At 39.3% G+C, this 26,484-nt stretch overlaps 1 protein-coding gene across 20 annotated transcripts in view; it reads left to right on the top strand.

The window, feature by feature from the left end:
- The window catches only part of ZBTB20 (zinc finger and BTB domain containing 20), a 636,327-nt gene that overhangs the window by 94,840 nt on the left and 515,003 nt on the right, over nucleotides 1–26,484 (top strand). For 11 of the 20 annotated variants that reach the window (XM_043512080.1, XM_043512025.1, XM_043512019.1 and 8 more), the window contains exon 3: nucleotides 22,583–22,704. The exons of the other annotated variants lie outside the window; for them this stretch is intronic. The gene's annotated coding sequence lies outside the window, so the exon portion shown is untranslated. The remainder of the gene's footprint in view (nucleotides 1–22,582; nucleotides 22,705–26,484) is intronic. 20 annotated transcript variants of the gene reach the window in all.

Below are 26,484 nucleotides of genomic sequence, written 5' to 3'. Positions count from 1 at the left end.
GAAGTTTTTACTTAGGCAAAACTCCTATTAAAATCAGTGGAGCCAGGTTTTAACTCCCTGTGTTTTGGCCTTCAGTTCTTACCAGGTAGTTACATTTTACCCATAGCAAACTATATGCATTTTGGGCCATAAATTTAAGCCAACATAAAGACATTGGTTGTTCATTTACTTCTAGAATGAGTCCATTTCCTTTTGATTCTCCATTTGGAATCTCTTTAGAAATATATGCATGATGCTATAACATGCAAATTCTAATGAGTAGTTGGAGAGTAAGTATTTTCTGTGTGAAATGTTAAGTTTTGTTTTACCCATTTAAAGACAGAGATTTCAATATGCTTGTTTATCATTCAGCAAGCTCTCAAACCTGAGAGTCCTGAGGGTACGAGGTGTTTAAAACAAAATAGTCTACATGTTGAAGAGATGATTAGGTGTAGGAGGGAAGATGAGAAATGTAGGGAGTTCAAATGGATGAGGGCCAAGATAACCTTAATGCCCCAAAGAACACCACCATTCTCTTCCCATCTCCCACAGGGCTGCCCTAGATAAACTGGCAAATGGATGCCTCCACCAGTCTGCAGTAACCCACTTGTGAATTAATGAACATTTTACTGCACTTAATATTTTGTTGATATAAAATATTGTATTAATAAGCAGTGTATTTTATTACTAGCATTTATCTTTTGATTTTTATTTTTTGCATGGAAATTGAGGATATATTTTTGACTTGAACAGCCTATGCCTGTGCATGGGAGTCTGTTTTCAGTGAAGAGCAGCATGAATTAGTGCGGAACTGTCAATAATGGGCCCTGCACCCCTAATTCCTGTCTTCAGTGAGCTGAAAGTGTTCAGCCTACACAGTAGATGCCAGCAAATCACTTCATTTAGGAGTATCTGCCTTCAAGATGGGACTTGCAATATGGATGGCATCATAAATCACATGCATGTAATTCCGCTGGCTGTTGGGATTCTACTAAAATGTAATGCATAATGCTCCAGACAATGAGGTCCAGTAGGAAGAGCAGGGAACTGAAAATAAAAGAGCCTGGGTACTGTTCCTAGTTCTATCACTGTCTGTGTCTGCTTTGGAATAGTCATCTCTCCTTACAATATCCAAGTTTTCCTATCTGTGAAAGTGGGAATAATAATACGATTTACCAATCTTCGTAAAGTGGTGTATGGCTCTAAAAGCGCAATATATAGTTGGTGCTAGGTGTTTTTATGTCTTGACACTTCACTACTAAGACCCTCAACTGGAACTTCAGAGACTGGTTAGTATGCAGTTGTGTCATGCAATTAACCTTTGATAGAGCGGCTGCCATTAAAAACATAACATTTACCTGTACACTGTGATTGTGATACAGTAGCTTAAGAAAATAGCACAGTTACTGCATGTACTTTGGTTAATGACTGTTGTGTTTTTAAGCCAGGTAGGATGGACCTGAGGAGTGAAATCTGTTGTGTTGATCACTCATTGCTATCCATTCTAGTAATGTATTTGAATAAAGATTTAAGGCTGTATGCAGCCCTCAAAATGGGCTCGCAACTCTCATTGACACTATTGGGGATATTGTGTGTTGATAGAGGACATTAGTGGCCCTTGAAGTGGTGCTGTGAGACTTGGGGAACATGATGAAAGTAGAAACCATTGTTGCTGTATTTTTTTACACTGCAGCACAAAGGCACGGTCAGATCCTCAGATGGCATAAATTGGCATAGCTTCATTAAATTAAACCGAGTTTATGTTGGATTATACCAGCTGAAGATCTGGCCCACGGTCAACAGGAAAATGGACATACTGCTACTAAATCCAATATGGCAGCAAATGTACTGAGATTTGGAGTAATGACTTGAGGAATAAAAGGTCTGCCATTATGGCTGTGATTCAGCAAGATGATTACATGTGCATAATTTTAAGCATATAACTTCAGTGGGAGTACTTATTTCCTTGCTCAAAGTTACTCTCATGCCATTAAGTACCTTGCTGAATTGGAGCCTATCTTAATGATGATTTTGATGGAGAATCTAGGATATCACATCAAAATAAACATGGCAACTTTATCTTTTTTTTTAAAACTACAGACATATTCATTCAAATGCCACATACAAGCCTTACTTATGAGTGAATAATGACTAATTTGTTGGGAAATTTTGCTTTTTGTTCAGAAAACATAACTCCCAGTAAGTTAGGTCTAATTTGTATGAAAATTTGAATGTACATAAATCTTGATAAGAACTGGGTATCTAACTTTGTTTTGTACAGTGTTCCCTTTGTATTAAAATATGTAGCTAATTTTTAACCTGGAGAGGAGCTCTCCTGTAGCTTAGTTAACACCTGAAAATTCCTATCAATTGTAACTAAAATTAAGTAACTTAGTGGAAAAAGTGTCTGCCTTGTAATTATTTTTCCATCAGCATAATTATTTTAGCATTTACTACATAGCAAATGCTATCACTAAGTTTGTGACCCCATGTTTTCGGTTGCTCATGACTTCCATTTACTCTTTTGGGGCTGAAATTTTCCATGCTTGGTGACATCTGAAATGTAAATTGGTTGGGGAAAATTTCTTGGGCTGTTCTTGTTATACAAGGCTGGGAAATAATATCATTTTTCTATAATACAAAATATTACATGCTTTTTCTTACATAGATAACTCATAAATGGCTGGACTATGAACTGTGGTGTGTATGTAATGCCCCATTTTGGAGTATGTCCATGTATATCTAGAAAGTGTATATCTAAATGGGGTAAATACTCAAAGAACAATTCAAAAGCTACTCAGGTGACTAATAGGATGTAATGGATGCAAATTGTGTCTGCTTTAAACTTCTAATAAAGCATCAAAATGTAATCATTTGTACTCTGAAAGGTACATATAAACAAATTAGTCTTTAAACCATCTCCAGATATAAAATTTAAGCTCAGGTTTTTAAGAAGTACCAAAGGATGCATTGACTGGACAGTCTTTATCACTATAAACTTTCCTGTATCTCACAGGAATTTCTATACTGTAGTGACTCCTCTTTGTTCTCAGTATCAAATGCCATCATTTTCAAATAATGGTGAGAAGAGGGTGCGGGAAGCAGAACACAATGTTCTGCTATTGTTTTAGTTCCCTAATTATCGCACGCTTCATAAAATTAAATGATATCTTAGCTGAAGAATCATTGCCTGTGAGAAAATAATGTAGGGCCCATTCCAACTTCCACTGAAATCAATGGGAAGATTCCTATTTATTTAAATATGAATTGAATTAAGCCCAAAATTCTCACAAAAAGGTAAAATCCTATATTAACATTGTATGGTGTCATCATATCCTCATATCATAGCTATAATAACCATAAAGAATGAATTTGGTTGAAAATACGCATAATATATACAGACAGTTTCAGCATAGTTATAATAAAGGTATAAATTCTGTTAAGAACACAATAGCAAGAAACTTTTATAGCAAAATTTAATCACGCACAATATAATCTATATCTTCTTTCAGAAATACCAGTGTGTTTTAGAAGTTTCAACATAATAATAATAATAATTAATACTTATTTCTGTTTTTTAATCTGAGGGTCTCAAAGTGCTTTACAAAGGACAAGTATCAGTATCTTCATTGTATAGATGGGAAAACTGAGTCACAGAGCATATAAGTGACTTAGTCAGGGTTATGCAATAATTTAGTCACTGTGTGAGAAATGGCATTCATGTCTACCAATCCCAAGTTCAGTGTCTATTCACTGGTGCACTGCTTTTCTACATAAAAGACAGTAAAGTACATCTATTACCCAGTTTGAAGAAATATGGTTTGGACTGTAATTATAAGTCTCTTGACTTCATTGGGGTTGTATGTGAAAAATAGAGGGCAGAATTTGGCCTCTAAAATATTGTGCTCAAAGGTGGTTCTAGGTGTTCTGCTTCTCAGAGCAGAAAATATTTCTGCACTCCGAGCAGTGTATATATATATATTAAAAAAAAAAAAAAGGCCAGGTGGCCAAGCAACATGGCACTCATACCCTGGCTGTTGATTTAGCACCCCTAGAAGTTGGCGCCCAGGGTGGCCACTATGGTTGCTCACTCTTAAGTCTAGCACTGATTGGGTGGAGTTTGCTCACATGGGTATCTTAATTTTTAAAGTAACATTTTCTGTATATTGGACCAGAACAGAAGGTTAGTAGGAGATAAATGCCTTGGGTTATAAATAATTATGTGTGAGCAAAAAGCAATACAATGCACTTGAAGGAACAACTTGGCATTGCTATAAAATGAAAGTGTATTGATCCAAAACAGAAGAGCGATGGCTTGCATGGTACCATAGATGCTCTTCAAAAGTCTCCATGTTTGCTTAGGTGTGGATAGAGTACCCTATAGGTTTTTGAATATATAGGATATAGTTTGATAATTTTCTTTATGGAATAATGTCTCATATAACCATAACTTGAGTAAGAAGGGACAGTCTATAAGAGATCTAAAGTTGGGTTATAGCCCTGTTGGGGCTAAATATATAATTGATGCTCTTTTAAAATGTATGGTAGCTTTTACTGTCGAGTGGAGTGTCAATGGCACCCTCCGTGCCAAACCCACTAGTCTGTTTTAATAAGCTATTGGGAAAAGAATAGTTTTCCCTTGTCTGCTGTCAGAGCCATGTTGAGGCTCTCTCCCCTCTAAATTACAGCTGACTGTCTCATTTTAGAGAGGAAATAGTGCCTCTAGAGTTGTAGCCAAACTGCTGGTATTTGGCTGATACCATGCTGCCTATGGATGCTTATTGAGTGTTCAGAGAGAGCCTCTGGAACTGTTGACGCCATTAAATGCTGTCACACCGTGTGTGAACTTCTATCTATTTTCCTTGAACAACTTAAGAAGTGTCTTTGTCTGTCATTCAGTCAATGGCAAACTTGGATTCAAAGAATGAATAATCACTTCCAGCTGACCTGCATTAGCACATAACTGGAACTGCTCTTCCAATTCTCTTGCCAGTGATAGCGTTAAAGTAGACATTCTCCAGAGAAAATCAAAGACAAATTTTAATACAGGAAGAGACTATTGAGTCTATCCTAAAGATTTCATAGTAGCAGCCGTGTTAGTCTGTATTCGCAAAAAGAAAAGGAGTAATTGTGGCACCTTAGAGACTAACAAATTTATTAGAGCATAAGCTTTCGTGAGCTACAGCTCACTTCATCCGATGAAGTGAGCTGTAGCTCACGAAAGCTTATGCTCTAATAAATTTGTTAGTCTCTAAGGTGCCACAATTACTCCTTTTCTTTTATCCTAGGGATGGAGACTAACATCTCCTTCTGGTGTCTAGTAGCACTGTGTATGTATATTGTCAGGGTTACTTTGGCAGATTTAATCTCTACCAGCTGGACTAAACCAAATATTGCACAGTGGCAGAATTCTTTCAGATTTGCCCTCCTCAGCACAGGGGGAGACATCTTTGTTGTCATCATTTCTTAGCAGGAGGAGAGAAGTACTGGAGGGTCCTGGTCACCTGCCAAATGAGGGATTGCAAATTCTTCTGTGAAACTCTTCTAGAGGATTCCTGAATATCAGAATTTCATTGGGATGCCCTATGGATTTTCCTGTCTTCAGAGACTAATGCTTTGGGAATTTGCCCTTTTTAAAAAAGATGAATACAGATTAGGGAGAATCAAAGTCCCCTGACAAATCTTGAGTTGTAGAAGCCCAAGGGGAAGTGTAACCTGTTAATCCATGATATTGTCTCTTTGAAATAACCAGATCACAAAAGTTGAAGTGGTCTCTAGTAAAACTGCTTTTGGGGACCTTATTAGTATGTATATACCCTGAAAGAGAATAAATTGTGGTGCAGATGCCTTCTTTGCCTAGAGAAGTGGATGTTTCGCTAACGAGGAGGGCAGCCTGGAAGCAGAAGGCAAAGAATGAGCCTGCATTTGGAAGCTCATAGTGATTTTATTGCAAACAGTGCCACATACATTTTTTCTTTAGCTTTTTGTTTTCCACAGGAGTTGCCTTTCATTTGTTTGATGGAAGATGAACTATGGTCACAGGTTATGCACTACTTTTGATGTACAAATGTTTTGGTTAATCAGGCCATGCCACTCTTATCTCATACACTCCCACTGCAGTTTGTCTACAATCTCAGCCAAGGCTCAGTGCCTGTCATACTGCCTAACCAATGTAGTATCATTGCATTCTGAGAAGATCTAGACAGCTATTCCATAAGACTTCTGTTGTTGCTGCTGGAGAAGAGGATTGTGGGAGTGGTTCATGATGCCTCTTCCACCCCACCGCTTCTACCACACAGAGTACTTGGATTTCTTACATAAATCCCATAATTGATTGCCCTTCAGGAGGATACTTTCCATTATAGAACCTGTCTGGCAGTTCAGGTTGCTGCATCCTCTACTTTTAGGAGTTTTTGCTTAAGAGCCTTGATGGTAAGTAAGGTAGTATGCTCACAAACAACAAATGTAAACTGAAGTGGTACATGAAAGTGATGGACACAGAGAGGAGGTTGCACATGAAAATGTTTGGGTCCCACTATATTGCCAAAATTGACTGTGGGAATGCTAGTCTGTGACCAGATCAGTTTGTACCCAACTGTGGTTGAATTGACTGAATGACTGGTTGAGAAACCTTTGAATAACTAACCCTATTTTCATTGTTATGTGACTAGAACTATCACCATCATTAGAGCATTAAACCATCTATAGATGAGATGCTCTTCCAAGGGACAAGAGAGTTCCTGTGTTCAGCTGCCAAACTGATCTATGGCAGTGTCACACAAAATAATAAACTTAGATGCTACCATAAACGATCTTGAAAATTATGAATATATTGGTTAGTTTAGGAGCAGTTGCTTTGCCCAGGAAGATTTAGTTTAGTTGCAGAATTTGGTTTTTAATGGGGCCCTGTTTTTACATAGAGATGAATGTTTCCTTAGAACAAATGAAAACTTTACACATTTAAGCTCAAACTGTGCTCTGCTAAGCCTCCCACATTTATACCCATCTTCCTGGCAGTCATCCCAAAATATGTTTGGGTTGAGGCATTACACATTACATTTGGTAAAGCTTTAACATTCCCTCTTGCTCACATCAATCCTTATTTCTGTTTGCTCTTGTAATTTACAGTTAATGAAAATTCTAAGTTTACCTTTGTTTTTGTTGGCTTCTGTACAAGAGAACCCTTCAGCCTTTGCAGCCTTCCATCCAACTGGAAAGCAGAATTGGAGAAAGCAAAATCTACCAGAATAGTTCCATTTTAGACAGCAGCCTTGATGTTTATGTCAGTATGATAGCAATCATGGAGAAACATTGAGAGAGTCTTGCTTCAGGCTTCACTTTACTTACTGGGGTGAGTAGGCTTACAAAGCATCCCAAATGGACAGCAGCCCCCAGTTAATCATAATGTAACAGAGCCTATCCTGAAGTCCCTAATCTGTTTCTCCTCGATCCTTGCTCAGACAAGATTCCTGCTCAAATCAACAGGAATTTGTCTAAGTAATGACATCATAATGTGGCTCAGAATACACTCAGATGACCTTAATGTTATGTGGATGATATTGACAAAATAAACCATTCTGGAGCCATTACAGTCTCTCCTGACAAAATCTACTTTTAAAAAATATTCACCTCATGGATTTTCAATCCTGAAATAATTTTTTCAGTCTGCTGCATACCACCCCTGCACAGGAACTGTATATTTAAAAGATTACTATGTTAAACAGGTGTCTGCACATATACAGTATGTATAGTGTGTGTGTATATAATTATATGTGTGTTTATAGATATAAATTATACACACTATGCATACTATACACTTACAGTTTAACATTATACACACATATTTAAAATAAAAACAAAATTCCTACACATACTCATTTTTAAAAATTCTGCTTAAAAATATATACAGTTCTCATTTATTTTGATGGTCATACAATGTTCCAGAGTGATGTCTTGTCAAATTTAAAAAATCCTTTCTCGGATAAAAATGTAGTCAAATTTAGAAGAATTATTCAGTCCAACAGAAATTGTAATATAGTATGTAATAATTTATTGTAATAAATTCCTGAAAAAAACAAGTCTTCGCAGACCTGAAGAAGGGCTTTGTGTGAGCTCGAAAGCTTGTCTCTGTCACCAACAGAAAACTTGGTCCAGTCAAAGATTACCTCACCCACCTTGTCTCTCTAATATCTTGGGACCAACACGGCTACAACACTGCATACAAAGTCTTCATAATGGCAAGCCTGACTGACTCTTTGTTTAGCATCATGTGCATACCACTTTAGTCCAGACCATTGTTCTCATTACTATAAATGTGTAGCTTATCAATATGGGCTCTGATCCCATTTTAAAACTTAATTTTCTGCTGTTTAGTTCATCTTGTGTAGCCATTACTGATGCTGTACAGTGTGATGCACTAGAGGACAAGGCATGGGAGAAAAGCACTGTTTGCGCCTGTTTGAAATCTCCAATGCTTTGTGTGGTTCCTGGGCAACAGGCAGGAATCCTGTGAAAAACTAGGCTGCACTTGCTCAATTGTTGCTGGCAGCTGTGACTTTGAGAGAGCACATAGCAGCTCCTTAGCAGGTTGCTTATGTTATGTGACAGGCACTGATCATGGCAAACTCTTGGCTGATTTTTCTTCATTTTTGCCTTTGATCAAGGCTGGGTTACTTGGAGTTGCATACTTAGCCAAGAAAAGAATTAGAGAGCTCTAAGTTGAGTTTGTCATTGGTGAGGGGCAGGGAAGTGAGGCAGGGATTAATTGAGAACCAGTGCTTTCTTGACTGGCAAACGAGGAGAGAAGCACAGACATTCCTCACCACAGGGTATTTTTCCTCTACATTTCATGTTCTTTTCAGGATCTTTTTGCAGTGATGCCATATGGAGCACAAGGACTTGTAGCTTGGGAAGAGTGTGTTTTTTTTTTTCTTTTGGTTTGTTGGGTGGGCGGGTGTGCATTTTAGGTTGGAAATCTGATATAATTAGTTTTTATTTTTATTGTTGGTTCTGATCTCTTGAGGTTGCCAGTTCTGTCATTTGTCTACTGGGGCTAACAATCACATCAGTCTTTGCTGCATGCCCTGTCTGGGGCTATCCTCAGCATCATCTTAGCAACTGATTCAGTCACACCACTCCCTGATTGGCAAATTCAGATCATTTCATCTTTGTATCCGCTCTACGTTTTCTAGCATAAACATCTCTTTTCTGCCCTACTCAAAGTAAGTCAGTATTTTATCAGTAGATTTGAACAAATTGTCCAAATCTCAAAATATTATGAACAATTGACATCCCCATCCTCACAATGGCAAGTCTGGCATTTCTTTGAGATTGCTTTAAACCCTATTTATGCTCATGCTGGTTCAGCCCAGGACTGAATACGCTATAGCCTGTTTCCTACTTATGCTTGTATCAGTGTCTTCTTTTCTGAAACTTCCAGAAAATCTCCTTTAGACACACAGTGGAACTGATGACAGTACAAGGTGTTACAACAACTTTATTAACCTAGATCAAAAAAGAGTGGAAGAGTATCTGACAATTAGATGGCAAGTGTTGGCATGGACCTTTACTTGATATCATTGTTGAACTTCTTAGTTAACATAACAGAAACGTGGCTATTCAGCAATAAGTGTCAGTTTGGTGTAATGGACAGAACACAAGGAGCCAAGGAATCCTGTGTTCTCATCCCAATACCACCCTGACTTGCTGTATGGTCTGAGCCAAGTCGATCAACCTCCCTGTGCATTGATTTCCACATCTATAAAACGGGGGTAATGATGGTTGGCTCCCTCACAAGCTTAATTCTTGAATGTCAGGAATGTTGAGATCCTTGGATGGGAAGCAGTATAGAAATGAAAAATATTATTGTAAACTTTTAATTGTGTCCTTAAGTCCTGTGGCATTTGCATAAATTCAAAGAGAGTGTCTACTCTAATTATATCTTTTATCATCTTAAAAACTCAAGTCACATTTCTTCTTCAGCATAGAGTCCCTTCAGAGTTTATTAGCCACTGCTTTTGTGATTGGTCAGTGAGGGAAGGTAAGGCAGTGTGGAGTGCCTGATAACGTTTTGAGATCTGTGGTTTTGGGTCTTTTATGTGCCCATGCAGGGTGAAATTCTGGCCCCATTGAAATCAATGTCAGAACTCCCCATTGACTTCAGTGGGGCCAGGATTTTACCTGCAGTGTTTAATTTTGGAACGGTAAGCATGTAATATCAGTTTCCAAGACAATATATGTGATACCTTTTAGTTCTATAGTTGAATAGCCTTTGACCTTGTTTAGCACTCATGTTGGTGCCTTTCGTGATTGCTACATGCATACCAGCCTACTGTACCTAATGGAAGCATAGGAAGTTAGCAATTTCATTTTGATCCTATACCACTGTTTTTAAAGTCACAGAAGGCAGATATTTGTAAAACCTCTTCTGTTAGGTTAGGGCATGTTGTAAGCCAGTAATAATAGCTGTGCTGCACTGTACATGGAAGTCACGTGTTGTGTGTTTACTAAACACATGATGATATGTGTTGCATTTTCATATACTGATTCCTTTTACATAGAGATGATGTAACACAACAACTTTCTGACTTCCATTGTAAAACCTGCACATGTCTGGAAGATGGAATGCAAAGTTTCTTCAGAGGCCAGTGTTCATTCTTCTCTATAATTCAGCCAGTGGGATTGACAGAGAGTGATACCTTTTGTGGTGCTGTTGGACCACAGGTGATGGTCAAAGCCCAGGAAATTGCTGCTGGAGCACTGGAATGTATGCTACATCATTAGACACCTCTCTTTTGCTGGCACATGGCTGATGAACATGAAAAGCAAATTTAAACAAAATCATGGGTGGGGGAGAAAAAGTTCTGGAAAATAGTCAAATAAAAACACAGAGCATGATTTTCTCTTGAAACTCATGAAATTCATTCATGTGCAAATACAGATTGCTTGGGTCTTTTTAGACAAGGATGAACCTTTCTTATGAAGTGTACAGGCCTCTACTCCCAGCCTCCAATGAGGCAAGGTAGCAGGCATTTTTTTCATTGCTGGAAATTCTTAACTGCTGCAAAGTAAACAATACCAGGGAACTAATGTTACTTAACTCTTCATGGCCTGTAGTTGTGTGGCACCTGTAACGTCTCTTTGAATGTCCATTTGTCTCAGGATATAAGGATACATAATCAATGGCACTGCCTTAAATCAGCCCAACACCCAAAAAGAACAATCGAACATGCATAGTGTTAAGGAGTTTGGAGCACAAGAACTGATCTCATAGACTGGCTTTTTTTCATACAAGGGTGAAGTGAGCTGTGTTTAACAGGCCAGGCTGTGTTACTGTTGTCACTGCAGGTGTTCAGATGGAGTCTGTACAGTGAAAGGCTCTGTAAGGAGACCAGCCCCTTGGGAACACTGAAGTGCATACGCAGGACTGGCACATTCCTATGTATTTAAGAAGTTCAATAAACATTATTTGCAGTGGGTGGATGTTAGTACATAGCTTTGTCACAGATCTACGGGATCAGTGCTATACCCCTAGCACTGGAACAGTCTTTAGGAGGAACCCCTTCAGTATGCCAGACCCCAAAGGGGCTCACTCTTCCTCCAGGGTAGGCCATGCAACCTCACTGCCTCCTAAGACTGAACCTCTGCTTCAGCACTCCTGCTTCATACTGTGAGCTCCGCTCAATGAGTCCAACAGTTATAGACTCCTAGTACACTCTTCAGGGATTAATGCAAGACACTAAGTATTTAAAGTTATACTTAGGCAGTGTTGTCAAAACAGTAGGGTTTATAAATCAACCGGAACACAGTATAGCAAGTGCTTAGGTTAGCACAGAGAAATGAAGGTTAAAGCATCGTCCATTCTGATTAGCCCAGAGCCCCAGCCAAGCTGTAGATGAATCCTGTGTTCAGGCTTTGTGTCTCTCTCAGTCTGATCTCCTTGATCAATTCCCTGGTGAGAGTCCAGGATCCTCGCTTCCTCCAGAAGCCAACACTCTATCCTCCCACCTTCACTCCTTTGTTCTCGAGCTGGGGTCTCAGCTTCCCTGCTGAGAGGCAGGGAAATCCATCTCCCTCTGTGTTGTTTGTTGCTAAGTGCCAATATCCTGTTGATTGGTTTTTGCATTGTCTTCTTGGATTTTCCATTGATATGGAGTCAGTCTCGGCTAGTCCTTTTTAATGACCCACTCATACTCGGACAGCTAGGCGACATACACGCTTATGTCTCCCAGCCTGTCTTGAGAGCAATCTTAGTCCCTTTTCCTGCACTGGGTAGCCATGCAAAATATAGAAGAAACTGAGGCATACATGTAAACTTTCTGTAATATTTTATTAATCTTACTTTGTCACAAGTTCTTTTCAGTAAGTAGTACACTCCTGTGTGTTAACATTCTCATATGCCCCCTCATTCACAAACTGCTTCTTATTAGTGTAAGATAGGGAAAGGAGGGTTATGACTAGAGTGTTTGTATTAGAGTGTGTGTGTGTTTTGCCCTATGTTGTCTTTAATAAAGATGGATAGACTTTGATTAAAATAATGCTACTTCTCCAAAAATCCGCATCCTAATGAATTTCGGCTCCTCAATCTGCATGCCCGTTTGCAAACATGTGAGGAACTCTCAAAGGTCTAAGCTGTTGGATGCCCGGCAGGAGCCATCATCTGCCACAGCTACTAAGCTGTCCTGGCTACTTAGTCTTGTCTCAGGCAATTGCTTTTGAACTACCCAACATAGCACTGTGATGGACCGCAGTATGCTACGTGCAGTGTAGGTACATCTAGCAACAAAGGATTTGGAGGATGCATGGCATACAGCACTTGCCAAGGAAGCGGTTAAAAAGGGCTATCAAGTAGCACACCTTTGTTTTATTAACAACTTCTGTAATTTGTCAAATCCAAGGTGAAGACTATAGTGAGATAGTAAGATCAACAGCAAGGGATTTAAAACCCTCTTTAAAAGAGGTTTGTTAATACATATGATTTATTGTTACAAAACTAGAAACACAAGCAAGGAAATGCTTGGAGTAGAGGGTGGCAGAATATTATACCTTTCCAGACAAGCATGTGTCAGTTCATCTGTATTTACTCTGCTCATTGATCATTCTCCTCCATTCCTTCATTCTCCTCCATTCCTGAACTAGCTTTATGTCAGCACCTGTCAATGAAGATTTGCTCTGGTTTCCTTGAATCTGCAATATGGTAGTCTCTGGACATCTTCTTTGACAGTAGCTGTTGGCCCAATTTGTACAGATAGGATACTGAGCCAAATCTTAATCCCAAATTTATCTTCTGTTAGCAATATGCAGTACTTTTTTCCTCTGGTGGTGGTGGTGATGATTATTTTAGCTAGCGACCTTGTGTTCTTTTCAAACCCTGACCAATGGATATTGAAGGGACATAGGATGGGAGAGACTAAGTCTTTCTTGTACAATCCAAAAGCCTGATCTTTGTAGGCATTTATATTATCATCCTGCAATTCTTTATCACCTTCTACCCAAGCATCCCACCATAGTTTTCAACTGGTAAACCTCATAACCCCTTTTGGGACTACGTCTGTGTGTGGTAAAGAGTATAATCCTTATTTTACTGAGTGAGGAAAGTAATCTGCCAAGCCACACAAGGAGACTGTAACAGAGCCAGGAATAGAACCCAGGTCCACAAAACCGTCCTTCCTGTCTTTACAGTAAACTGTGCTGCATTGTTGTGGGTAACTCATGCTGACGTTAAGAGAAATGTGAATTGTATACATCAGTTTCTCTGTCTTATAAATGAAGAGAGGTTTTTTTCCCCTTCCTTTGAAGTTTTCAAATAGAACTTGCCGGTGACCCACTTTTGCTAACAGTTCTCTTAACTAACCCCTCTACTCACTCTACGTTTTTTTTTCTCTTCCACCCACTGTCTGTCTAGCCTGATTTAAAATTTTTATATATGTACTTTTAAAAAATTGATTAGTTGGAGAGCTGCCCTTTCTTCTGCGCTGTATAATAAGGATTTAAAAACTGCACTCTGAATTCTGTATAGTGTAATTAAAAATGACCCAGATTTGGACCTGAGAACACCAGGACTTAGCCAAACTTGCCACGAGTTGAGTTCTGATGGCAGATGGGAACTAATGAGGACATACTGCACTCCAGAATTTCCCAGCTGCTTGGCCCCTTTTTGTACAAACAAGGTTTGGAGTGAAGTCCCGATCCCAAGAGCATGTTCAGCAAATATGCTGCACCCAGTGTTTTGGGAAACAAGGCAATGCTGTCAGACTGTTTCAGAATATTTTAAGGGCCTGAGCTCCAAAGGGCTTTCTCAGTATATTGTAGCATTAGTGCAAACATGCTACCCCCCAAGCTTCCCTCTTATCCCTAGGGTTGGAAATGATCACCTGCTTCCAGATCTATTTGAATTTTTCTTTTTTTCCCCAAGGGAGACTTGCACTTCATTTTAATAGGGTACTAAAATCAGAATGGACTTCATCTCCCTTCAAGCTATGGGTCTCTTCAACCAGTTCAATGTCCTGGGACTATTCAGGCAGATGTAATTGAATCAGTTTGAAGCAGCTGTAGCTGGCATGTGGTCTCTCAGATTGCTAGCACCTGCTTGTTTTTCTGTAATTCGCTAGAGCGAAAGTAGTGCCAAAACCAGCATTGGTCTTGGAGCGGATAAAGCACTCCAGATCCTGTATCCCATTCCCCTTCCAACCTAGCCACCTCATTACTGGTGCCTGAATTAAAGTTGTTGGTAGTGAGCAGGAACAGGTTTATGCTTCTCCTCCTGCAACCGTGTCCCTCCCCGCTTAAATCAGTGCACTGCCAATACAGGCTCTCCTCTTCATAAGCAATAAGAGATGGCTTAATAGTGATCAGGTGCTTTGGGTTCCTCTGCCCTCCTTAGAAAATTGGGCAGACTGTGCCTTGCTGTGTCAAATTAAAACACATACACCAAATTTATTTGCTGCTCTAACAGTCTTGCTGGCACAATGAGGGGTTTGTTAATGTCTAACAAATGGCCAAGTGGTTCTGGGATGTTCTGTATAATATTTCTGTTCTCTTGTGGCGAGTCTGGTAGACTTTACTTATTGTATTGCTGCCACAATCTAAACTTTAATATGCTAAGATTTGAAAAGGGAGTGTAAGTCACTTGGTTTCCTTCCTGTATTGTGTGATCTATCATAATGTTACATTCAGATTAAACACACTGGTGCACTTGGTCAAATATGGTATCAACACAGCATGGTGTGGATGTGAGATTACAAGATGGCATATTGAAACATTAATTTCTGCATATATCCCTCCAGTGGATTCCCTTCACTTTCTGTATCAAGTTTATGCGTCAAGCCCTTGTCCTGTTTTTAAACCTTTGCACAGCATTGGTCTAGTCCAAATCTGCCTCTTCTCCTGCTATTTCTCCCAGCCTTCTTTCACACTCCCCACACCTCATACCTACCCACTCTTTTCTTCTTCTATGCTGTTCCTTTCTCCTCAAATCACTTATCTAATTTATCCATGTCTTTTTAGGGTGCCCATCATTGTAGTGTCTAGGTGCTGTGAAAACACTTCATTTCCTGATTTTAGTGTAATTGTATTCTCCTCCTCTATCTATGTCTGTTTATATTAGGCTTCTCCATAGTAATAATCACCGTAATATCCTATTGCATTGACTTGTGTTTTGTAATGATAGGCCATACAACTATGAATGTGACCACTTATTGCCCTGAAAAAGAGGGCCAGATCTTCATTTGATGTAAATTGGCCTGGTGCCTTCAAAGTCAATGAAACTATGCTGATTTATGCCAGCTGAATATCTAGCTCAGAAGTTCTTTCATGGGGCCTTAAAGATTTTCCTCTTCTCTTCTTTTTTTAACATAAACGATTAGAAACTGTGGTTTGGCTGTTCAAATCCCTTCTCCTCATCAGGCAGAGGGGGAACTGAACTGCTCTCCCATATCCCAAGTGTGTGCTCTGACCATTCAGTTAAAGCATATAAGGCAGATGGGGTGACCAGATGTCCTGATTTTATAGGGACAGTCCCAATATTTGGGGATTTTTCTTATATCGGCGCCTATTTCCCCTCCCCCCTCCTCTCCCTGCACTCTGTCCCAATTTTTCATACTTGCTATCTGGTCACCCTAAAGACAGACCATCTCCACCTCTTCCTTTTTCTCTCCTTCCCTCCTATTTTGTGTGGAGTCAGGTAGGTGCCTGACTTATTCTCATAAAAAATGACTTAGTTGCCTAAGCCACCTGACTCCAGGAGAGGGGTTCTTTATGGTGGATCACTAGCAGAAATAGGTGCCTCACTTCCTGAGAGAGACAGGGTTTAGGACACACCCCTCTCTTTGGCATCTCCCATTGGTTAGTTTAGACAGCTACCTGCCTAGCATGCTGGCTTTTGCAGATTATGTGCTAAGGTTCCTATCTCCACCCATTCATTGTATAGGGAGCCTAGGTGCCTAACTAAATCTTGGTGTATCTTATGTCATTCCAGGGATTTTTCGAGGCACCTAAAAGCCCTATGTCCCTTAGTGGATTGGGGCCTGATTTTCAGAGGTATTGAGCACCCTCAGCTCTCATTGACTTTGGTAGAAATTTGCATGCACACTCCCTCTGACAATCAGTTGCTTCAGAGAGACAGTGATAAGTGTCATATGAATATATAAACAGAGAGCAATAGCACATTAGAAAGCAGTCTTTTGTAAGCTACCTTAGTAGTGACTGAGAAATAACCAAGGTTGAAGACATTTGACTTAGGTAATCGGAAGGGTCACTAGTAGGCCAATCAAAAGCAAAAAAGGATCTGCAGAACGTATGGTTCTCTGGGAAATAACCACAGTTTTGGGTCAGTAACTATAGAGCATATAAAATCACATATGCACTGCAGAGCGTAGTGTTGAGCTATTAATTTTTAAAATATATATATTTAATTTTAAAGTATCAGTTTTAGGAGTCGTATACCATAGGCCACAGAGCTGGCAGGGGCCACCTGGGCCATGGCTTGACCACTTTTTGTCTGGGCCGAACCTGAGTGGCAATGCCACTCACTCAAATTGGAAGGGATGGGTGTAGGGACTCATGGGCTGAGGGGTTAGTCTGCTGGGAGGGGACACCTGAAAGTGAAATAGGATGGTCAGATGGGGGCGGAAAGGGTGTCTGTGGCCCTTCAGCCCCCAGTATAAACCCTTTTCTTTGATTCAGTTAACCATCCAAGCATATGTAAATTATGTCAACATTTTGCCCCTGGAATAACGTACTTTCAGTAGGCAGATCTAATCCATCACCAGTACCAGGTGAGGGTGACTGAGTTCCATTAATAAGCAGACACTAAAGTGGAACCACACAGGATTGGGCATGGGAGACTGAACCTTCCAGTTGTGGGTAGCTCACTGTTTAGGTCCAACATAAGAGGTTAGTAGCAATGGAAATTAATAACCATCAAGTGAGATTTTGGCGACTTTACCTGGAAATGACTTGCTGAGTGTGCTTCCTCCTGGAAAATTCCCACATAACATAAATTACCACCAGACCTGGCACTTATTGACACCCTTGTCTGCAGTCTCAGTGGAGGCCAGGGGGTTCAATGGCTCATAGAGACAAGACTCCTCTTTCACCCATGCAGATGATTTCTACAGAACAGTCTTAAAGCACATTGAGAAGTGTATTTGGGAAGCTTGCATTCCAACTGTCTGTGCCATACATGATGTATGAATGGAGAACTTTATTCTCTGGGCTTGTCAATCCGTCACTGAATTCACACACACACAAAATTAAACAAACAATGAACAATTTAATACTACAGAGATTATAAAAGACACTGTGCTATATATGTAACCAATAAATTAAACCCTCTATGCCAATCAAACAGGGATGATTTCCTACACTGATACAAAGCCATAAGAAGGGAAACAGATTTTAGTCTCACAAGAGCATTTCCAAGAAAGAATCTCAGTCCAACTCCATCAGTTCTGCACTCTGTTAGTTGGCCCAGTTGCTTCCTAGAAAACTCCCCCAGCCCTGTTAGAATGTGCAACTCTCCTAGGCAATTCCTTAGGTATAGGACATCACACCCAGGATTCCAAGCTTGGCCTGCAAACCAGACAGATGGGATAGGAGTTCAGTGGCCAGAAGCCTTCACATGTTGCATGAAAATTTACTGATTCAGTATTTTCCACTTAATCAGGATGCTCTTAATCAAGAAGTCTGTTAAATTAGGTTGTGTCCCAGGGAAACGATTTAGCCTAATGACAGTGAATGGTAATGGATGCTGCTTAATAGGGACAGCGTTGCCAATATTTCTGCTTAATGGGGACACATTTGGCTAGTGCTAGTGGGTTAAGTGGTGTTTAACCAGGTGTTTAACGGGTGTGAAATTCTAAATTCTAATATTTTAGTATAGCAGTCTCCAAATAAAGGTTAAGAGAAGAAGAAATAAAGATTAAATACCGCATAAATCATTTTTATACTTGTATTTTTATTCAGTACATCATTTTACTACATTTAAAGTCTTTTTAGACATTTTTTTTTCAAATGGCTGCTTCTCTTAACTGAGACAACATATTAATCAAGACAATAGGCCATCCACCAGGGTGTCCCAATTAAAGGGATTACCCTGTAATTTGAACAAAATATCACTTGGTATGGTAGCTAGTGCCAGTATCCAGCCCGTGCAGGCCTAAAATGCAACTAAATATGGAAATTTGGTCTTTTGTTTTCAGTGGGCAAATTTTAAACTTATGCTGCCACCAAATGACACAGATTTCTTTCTGTATATTACTCAGGGTTAAGGGTTGTTACCTTGATTCCTCTGAGATGTTATGGAAGCATGTTTTGAGGAAGGTCTGGTTAGACTTCTAGCCTTCTCCACTCAATATTATTCCTCAGATAGACCTTGTCTGGTATACCAAAAAAAAAGGTGCCTGGATGTTTTAACGTGTTTTAAAATCTCAGTGTAAACAGGGCAAATTGTACTTTAATACAGATTAGCTGGTTGAGGAGAACCTTGGGGGGTAGAATAGGATTCTGCCTCAACAACCTAACTCATCACAGTGGCCACACCTTACAGTTTTCTTCCATGTTGAAAGATTCTACTTGTTCGAGAAATATTCCCCATACTTAAAAGGGAACTGTCAATACTTCTTAAAATGGACAAAGCTATAAGTGCTATCACTGTAGCTACAAAAAGCAGACCTAAAATTATGGAAATTTACTGCTTGTGAGTAAAGAGCTTTAAAAGCACCTAAGAACATAAGAATGGCCAGACTGGGTCAGAACAATGATCCATTTAGTCCAGTAGCCTGTCTTCTGACAGTGGTTGGTGCCAGATGCTTCAGAGGGAATGAACAGAATAGGGCAATTTATCAAGTGATCCATCCCGTCATTCAGTCCCAGCTTCTGGAATTCAGAGGTTTAGGAAATCCAGAGCATGGGGTGATGCCCCAACCATCTTGGCTAATAGTTGTTGATGCACCTATCCTCCATGAACTTATCTAATTCTTTTTTGAACCCTGTTATGCTTTTGGCCTTCACAACATCCCCTAGCAAAGAGTTCCACAGATTGACTGTGTGTGGTCCGAAGAAGTACTTCTTTATATTTTGTTTTAAACCTAGTGCCTATTAATTAAGTCGAATTTTAACATTGACTTAAGTAGAATCAGAGTTAGGCCACTGCTGCTTTTGATAATTCTACCTGTAAAATTTAATCTAAAATGTAATAAAACAGCTGTGTACCAAAAAAAACAAAACAAAACAACCAAACCCAAACCAAAAACAAAACACCAAACCTAGAGGTATATAAAGGCAAGAGTTAATTTGTGTACACATTATATAAGTAGCAAAACACTTTGCACTTGATTCTCCTCTTGCTTACAACAGTTTCACATTTGGGTAGCGTAGTCGACTTCAATGGAATTACTCTGGATTTATAACAGTAAAGGAGGAGAATCAGACCTTTGTGTAAACAGAAAAATATATAAAAAATAATTCTAATTAACCAAACATGATTTTAACCTTTTAAACATGCAAAAATCATTGTGAAAGTGAAGTTAAAGTTTCAGGCCCATATCATTGGTTTTAAGGCATATTACCGTCAAAAATGTTAGAGCATAAAACAAAAAAGACCCCTTCGAGTGCCAGTAACCCAAGAAATGCAGAATTAATATTGCACTTTCCAAACAAGGTATCCAAACTACCTTTGAATCATAGAAATATAGGACTGGAAGGGACCTTAATAGGTCATCTACCCCACTCCCTTGAAGGGAGATTATTTAGGAAATTATGGTGAAACAACTTCTGTGGTACTGTAAAGTATCTAGAGTCCTCTGGTCTTTTTGACCCTGTTAGTACTGATTTAGCTGTGAAATTAGTATAGCAATGACTTTGGTCATGTTGGTTGTTGATCTTCTGCTGAAAATAGATGAAGATGAGATGTATGTATTTATTCTTTTAGCTCTGTCAGCTGCCTTCTGTACCACTGATGGTGATTCATCTGTGGCTGCTGTGTTGGTGAGGTAGCTCATGAGAGAGACTGTTGGTTTTTTTTTTTTTCTGAGAGATCCCAGGGGGTAGTGTTGGATGATTGCTTATCTTCCTTGAGGGCACTCTCATGGAAGGGTTTGTGGGTTTTTATTTTGTCATCCCTATTCTTTTACGTGTATATGGGGCAAATAAAAGGATTAGTGAGGCGGTTTGGATTGCATTGTTTTCAGGATGCAGTTGATATCCAGTGTTGTTTTCCCATCCCTTTCATTTTTACCTGTGTTGTGGGGTGACTTGCTCAGTGTTTAACAGAGATGGTGGTGTGTAAGAGGGCTAGCTAGCTGACACTCGCTCCAAGCAAGAGGTAATGCGTAGAGAGTTGGGGAACTAGCCAAAGCAAGTACTCAGTATTATAACTGTACAATATCTGACATTTTCCTGATGTTTGTTTCTAAGTGCATTTCCCGAGAGTGTTGCTGGGTTTTCAGGTGATTCTGGATATTCAGGTAGTAGTAGTTGCTAATTGTGATTTTTATCATTTGCTCTTGGCAAGAGGGTTGCATCCTTTTATTTTGTGACTTTGCCTTTTATCACCTCAAGATAGGATTACTATATTGCCTGTTAAGTGAGGCTAATTCAAGGTGTTATGTGGCAATTGTGGTAGCGTGCCTTTTAAGTGGAATGTCTCATCAAAAGCATATTGCATTTCTTCTGCATGAGCTGTATGGCCTGTCATCTGATTTTCAGTTGAAGTTTAAGGAGTTGACTTTGACCTATAAAACTCTAAATGACTTGGATCCCAACTACCTCATAGGATCCTTTCTTCCTGGGTGATACCATGGCAGCCACAACCCTCCAAGACACTCAAACTAACAAACCAAAGGTTTTAACAATAGGGGGCTGCAGATATGGTCCTTAAGGGATATAACTATAAGGGATCCTTAGCTTTGGAACTTCCTTCTTTCCTTGCTCTGCCACAACCAGGTTTTAAGAACATAAGAACGGACACACTTGGTCAGACCAAAGGTCCGTCTAGCCCAGTATCGTGTCTTCTGACAGTAGCCAGTGCCAGGTGCCCCAGAGGGAATGAACAGAACAGGTAATCATCAAGTGATCCATTCCCTGTCGCCCATTCCCAGCATCTGGCAAACTTCAGCTTTTGGTAAACTTCAGGACATACTGCAAGGCTCACATGTTTTCTCAAGCAGGAGACGTGAAAGGATGCAAAGACTGCTTTTTAAGGGTGTTTTTCTGGTGGGGGGGTGGGTTAGGTTTGGTTGAGATATATCTCTATTTAAATTGATTTGGAAAATATATTAAAAATAGCTGGGGGGGAGGGGAATTACCTCCATTTGAATTCTTTTAAAAATCAGATTTTTCAAAATTTTGAAAAATTGCAATGAGCACTAATTAAAAGTTTATATTTGTAAATATTTTGTAATGTGCCGAGAGCTCCAGAGAGGCACAGCAAGGGATAGTCAGAACAAAAACAATTCCTGTACGCTCTCTAAGATCCTGATTTGGGCCTTCAGTCCTCAGACCTGCCTTGTTGTTAGTACCTGCACCATACACCTGTGCAGGGTCTGACTAGGGAGTGATCCCCTTTCGTCATGTTAATCAGTTAAAGCTTCTGTACTCTGTCACAGATGGCTAGGAGAAACTGACCAGCCCAAATGATCAATGAGGATTTCAAATCTTGGGCCTGATTTGGAAATAATTACTATTGGGCATAATGTTCTTGAGCATGAGTATTCCCATCCCATTGCCTTTAATGGATCTGCTCACACTAGAAAGTGCTACACCTGGTAGCACATTTCTGTGGGATCAGGCCCCTGTGGTCATTCACTTGCCCCAAAATGACTAGAGAATTTTTTCTTATTCAGTGACTAAATGCCATGCTCTTTTTAAAATGTAAAATTCTAGAATTTCTTTGAGCAAAGAGAAGAGGTCAAAGGCAGGAGAGGCCAGAGTGATTTAAAATTGAATCAATCAGTGTAACTGGAATTTCCATTGTGAAGATTTGGAGGGAAGGCTTTTGATGGCGTATACTTTGTTTGGGTGGGGAATGGGCAGGAGTCTCTGCCTTCTTTCTCTAAAGACTTTCCCTTATATGAGGTCTCAAAATTCTTTCCTCCTCTTCTTCTAGGGAACTAGAGGGCTTGACTTCTCCTTTACCTCCTGCATTTACTCTGACCACAGTCCCTCCCTGTTCTCACAACTGGAGCTCAGCCCTGCTTCCCTTCCTGTTGATTCCCAGTCAGCTACATGGTAAGTTTCCATTATCTCTATACTTGTTGCCATAGGGTAAAGTCCTGGCAGCCTTTCTATAAAATCCATTAGTGCTGGGCATTGAGGGCAGAGTATTTGATGCCCATCAAAGATAATTTGGTCATATCCCAGTCTGACCAGTAAAAGGTGGTATTGAATTAGCATTGGAGCTGAGCTTCAATGTAGATTGTTATAAGAATAAAATATGAACTAAAATATGTGACAGAAATAAATCTGTCAAATTCTGTAAGGGAAACAGTGGACCCTTGGACCCTTAAATCCCATTAACCAGGCCAGAGAGAAAATGTGTTAAAACGGAGCTGCGCTGTATCTTTTTTCATTGTTTGATGAAATAATCTTTTTCACCCTTTAAGTGGTGTGTTTAAAATCCTGGTATTTCTGAAACAAAGAAAATACACAGCCACTGAGCTAACTGGTTTTTATACCTTCCTTTTCTGAGTATTGTCCTTCAGTACAATACAGAGCCATTTCTTTGTTCTCACAAGCTAGCAGTTAAATTGTATGTAAATGTATGCAAATTAGATGCTGTCTAATAAAGAGAGTCATTAGATGGAAGAAATATTTAGTTTGGGAGGAAGAAAAGAAAAGAAAGCAGGTGTATTTTGCAGACAAAATGTAAGATAGCAAGAAAAGAAACCCGCAAACTTTGGGTAAAGATTTCTAAAAAAACTATTAAAATATTTTGTAAAAGGTCTGCTCTACTCTTGGTCTTTCCATTTGTGAGTTTGTGTGTGTTTGTGAGTGTGTGTGTGTATATTTGTGTGTGTGTGTGTGTGTGTGTGTGTGTGTGTGAGAGAGAGAGACAGAGAGATTACACATGTGTACAAACTTATACATTTTATGTGTGTATATGTTAAAACACACAAATACCCCTACATGTGGCAGTGATATAAATATTTAACAGAAATAGCATTATATATAATATATTTGGGAAATATTTGTATCTCCTCCACGTAGGATATATATGTGGGTACAGATTAAATGTGTGTGTGTGTGTGTGTGTGTGTGTGTGTGTACAGAGAGCTGGGTGAATAAGTGATGTTTCAGATCAGTGGCAGTTCCGAAAAAAATAATTGGTTCAGGTCAAACTGAATCTGAAATTTGCTGGAATTTTTGATTAATTTAGAAAGTCTGTTTCAGCTCAATTCCACTGCTGTGATTTGAACCTGCATCTCCCACATCCCAGATGAGTGACCAAAACACTGAGCTAAAGCTTATAAAGGCAGGTGAGCAGCGATGCCACTTCCTTCTCTTCTGGCCATTTTGTGAATGGCTAAAAATGTTAATCTCAAATTCACGAATAGTTTTAGTTAGACTGAAACTGCATTTTTCTTCTAATAAACTATTTGTCCAAGAATTTCACCAAGCTCTCTGTGTATATATGTATGAAATAATTTGTGTATGTATGTCGGGAGAGTGGGGGAATAAATATGATTATTAGTGTATGTTTCTGTATACCACATATGTGCAGGTGATAGCCATGTGATAAATTGCAGAGGCATGGATTAATTTATTTATCATCCACTTTTGACTGCCTCTCCTGCACTCTCCCCCCAATCTGTCTATCTACCCAGGATTTATTCCAGTGTCCCAACTCCCAAGCAGCTTCAAGTGTTCACCATTTAATTAATTAATTAAAATCAGACCCCCACAGAAATGTTTCTCTTCTCTCCCTCAAATGTAGAATTTCCCACTAAATTACCACTATTTGTGGGATGCGCAAGATTCAGTCCTGGGCCAGTGATTTTTCTGTAGATAAAAATGTTACAGTTTTTAAGTTCTCATATCTCAGTGTCATAAATCCTAGGAAGTGGGAACTTTATACCATTGAAAGTGGGAGATTACCAGCTTGTGGATAGAACACACAAAGTTTGTTTAGACCTAGAAAGGTCAGAAGTAATGGACCTTACATTCATGCCTTTATTAGGACTAGAAAGGCTACTTCTCATCATTTTTAGAGGTTTCTGTAGCTTCCTCTGACCTGTGTATCCTTGAAACCCAAGGAGCACAACAGCTTTTAGGGTTGGGGCCTTTGTGTCTAAGGCACCTAACTTAACAGATGGGAGGGCATTATTTTTTTAAATTTTTGTCAGTTATAGTGGTTCTGGTGAGTAGATATTTTTGCTTGAAGTGGTACATTTTTTCATAGCAGTTTTGCAAGGCTGGAAGTGTAAAGACATATATGTATATGTGTATAAAATATATGTATATAAAAATAATGTTTTTCAAATATTTACATATAAAGCCAAAGGGATTGGCTGCCTTCCCAGAATTACTGGAACTACCTTCCCCAGGAACATTTGGATTTGAATAATCTCTGCAACAACACTTTTCTTCTGAAACTAAACAACTTTAGAAATGGGTGACTGGCTCTGGGGACCACTCACTCACTGTTCATTTGGGTTCCTTTTCTTATGGTAATAGAAAGGTCTCCATGGCTGGGTAATATATTTTTATTTAATTACTGTAAGGTTCCCTTTTATCGCTCCCTTCTCCCATAGTTTTCTCTTAATTTATTTCATGAGGGAAAGTCCCAGTACTAGAACTATGGGGATTCTTTTGTAAATGTTCTAGGGCATCTAGCATTGTGTATCGTGGGAGATTTGGGCCTCTTTAAGATTTAGGCAGAAATCATGGAAAAGTTCATGGTTTCACACAGTTTTGAACCAAACCAGTGAAAATTTAACAGTGAAAATCAGAGGATTTGAACTGGAACAGAAACAGAAGCTATTTCACATGGTGCACTCAGGGCCCTGCTTTCCTTTCTCCCCAGAACATGTTTGTGTGAGGTAAATAACTTAGATAACCAGTCCATACAGGAAATAAGAATGGTCCAATGGGAAAAGAAGGATTGTCCAGTGGTTGGGATGCTAGCTTGGGACTTGGAAGACCTGGCTTCACCATAGACTTCCTGTGTGACCTTGTGTAAGTCATTTAGCCACTCTGTGCCGCAGTTCCCCATCTGCAGAAATGGGATAATAGCACTTTCCTATCTCACAGCAATGTTGTGAGGGCAAAAACAGTAAAGATTGTGAGGTACTCAGATACTATGATAATGGAGACCATATAACTACCTAAGGTAGGAAGCTAGATATACAGACTTGGTAACATAGGAATGTAAGAGAGATACTATACCGAATCAAACCAATGGTTCATCTATTCAAGTATCCTCCAACAATGGATATGATCAGCTACTTCAGAAAAAGATGCAAGAAACCCTGTAATGGACAGTTGTGGAATAATCAGTATTTTTCTCAGTGTTCTGAAAATAATTGAGAATATTTCCACTTTTAATTCTCAGGAGTTTGAGGTTTTATTTTTATACATATAATATTTTATATATATAAAGAATAAAATATGCTGCACTTAACTAATCCTGGCACTAACGAGACGGCTGTGGGACTAACGGCTTTTGCTATTACCTAGTGCTTATTATTATTATTATTATTATTATTTCTTTTTAATTATGCAAAGTGCTAATCAGTTTGATTATGCACAGTGCTAATCAGGTTAATTATGCTAAGAGCTAATCAGTTGTTCTCTAAGCACATGAGGAGAGCAGAGGTACTGGTGGTGAATGGCGCTTCTAGATGGGGGTAGTCACGGCAGTCATTCCTTATTAAGAAAGGAGTAGGTGAGATGACAGGGGGGTTTCGCCTCCATTAAAAAATAAAGAAGGAAGGAAAGAGCCCTGATGATGGTGGTTCTGGAAAGGTAATGTCTTCTCTCACAGCAAGGCAGATATTTTGTTTTTCATAC

Source organism: Dermochelys coriacea, chromosome 1 (genome assembly GCF_009764565.3).
Source record: "Dermochelys coriacea isolate rDerCor1 chromosome 1, rDerCor1.pri.v4, whole genome shotgun sequence".
Lineage (NCBI taxonomy): Eukaryota > Metazoa > Chordata > Testudines > Dermochelyidae > Dermochelys > Dermochelys coriacea.
Note: the sequence above shows the minus strand (reverse complement) of the source record. Positions and strands in the feature narration are given on the sequence as shown.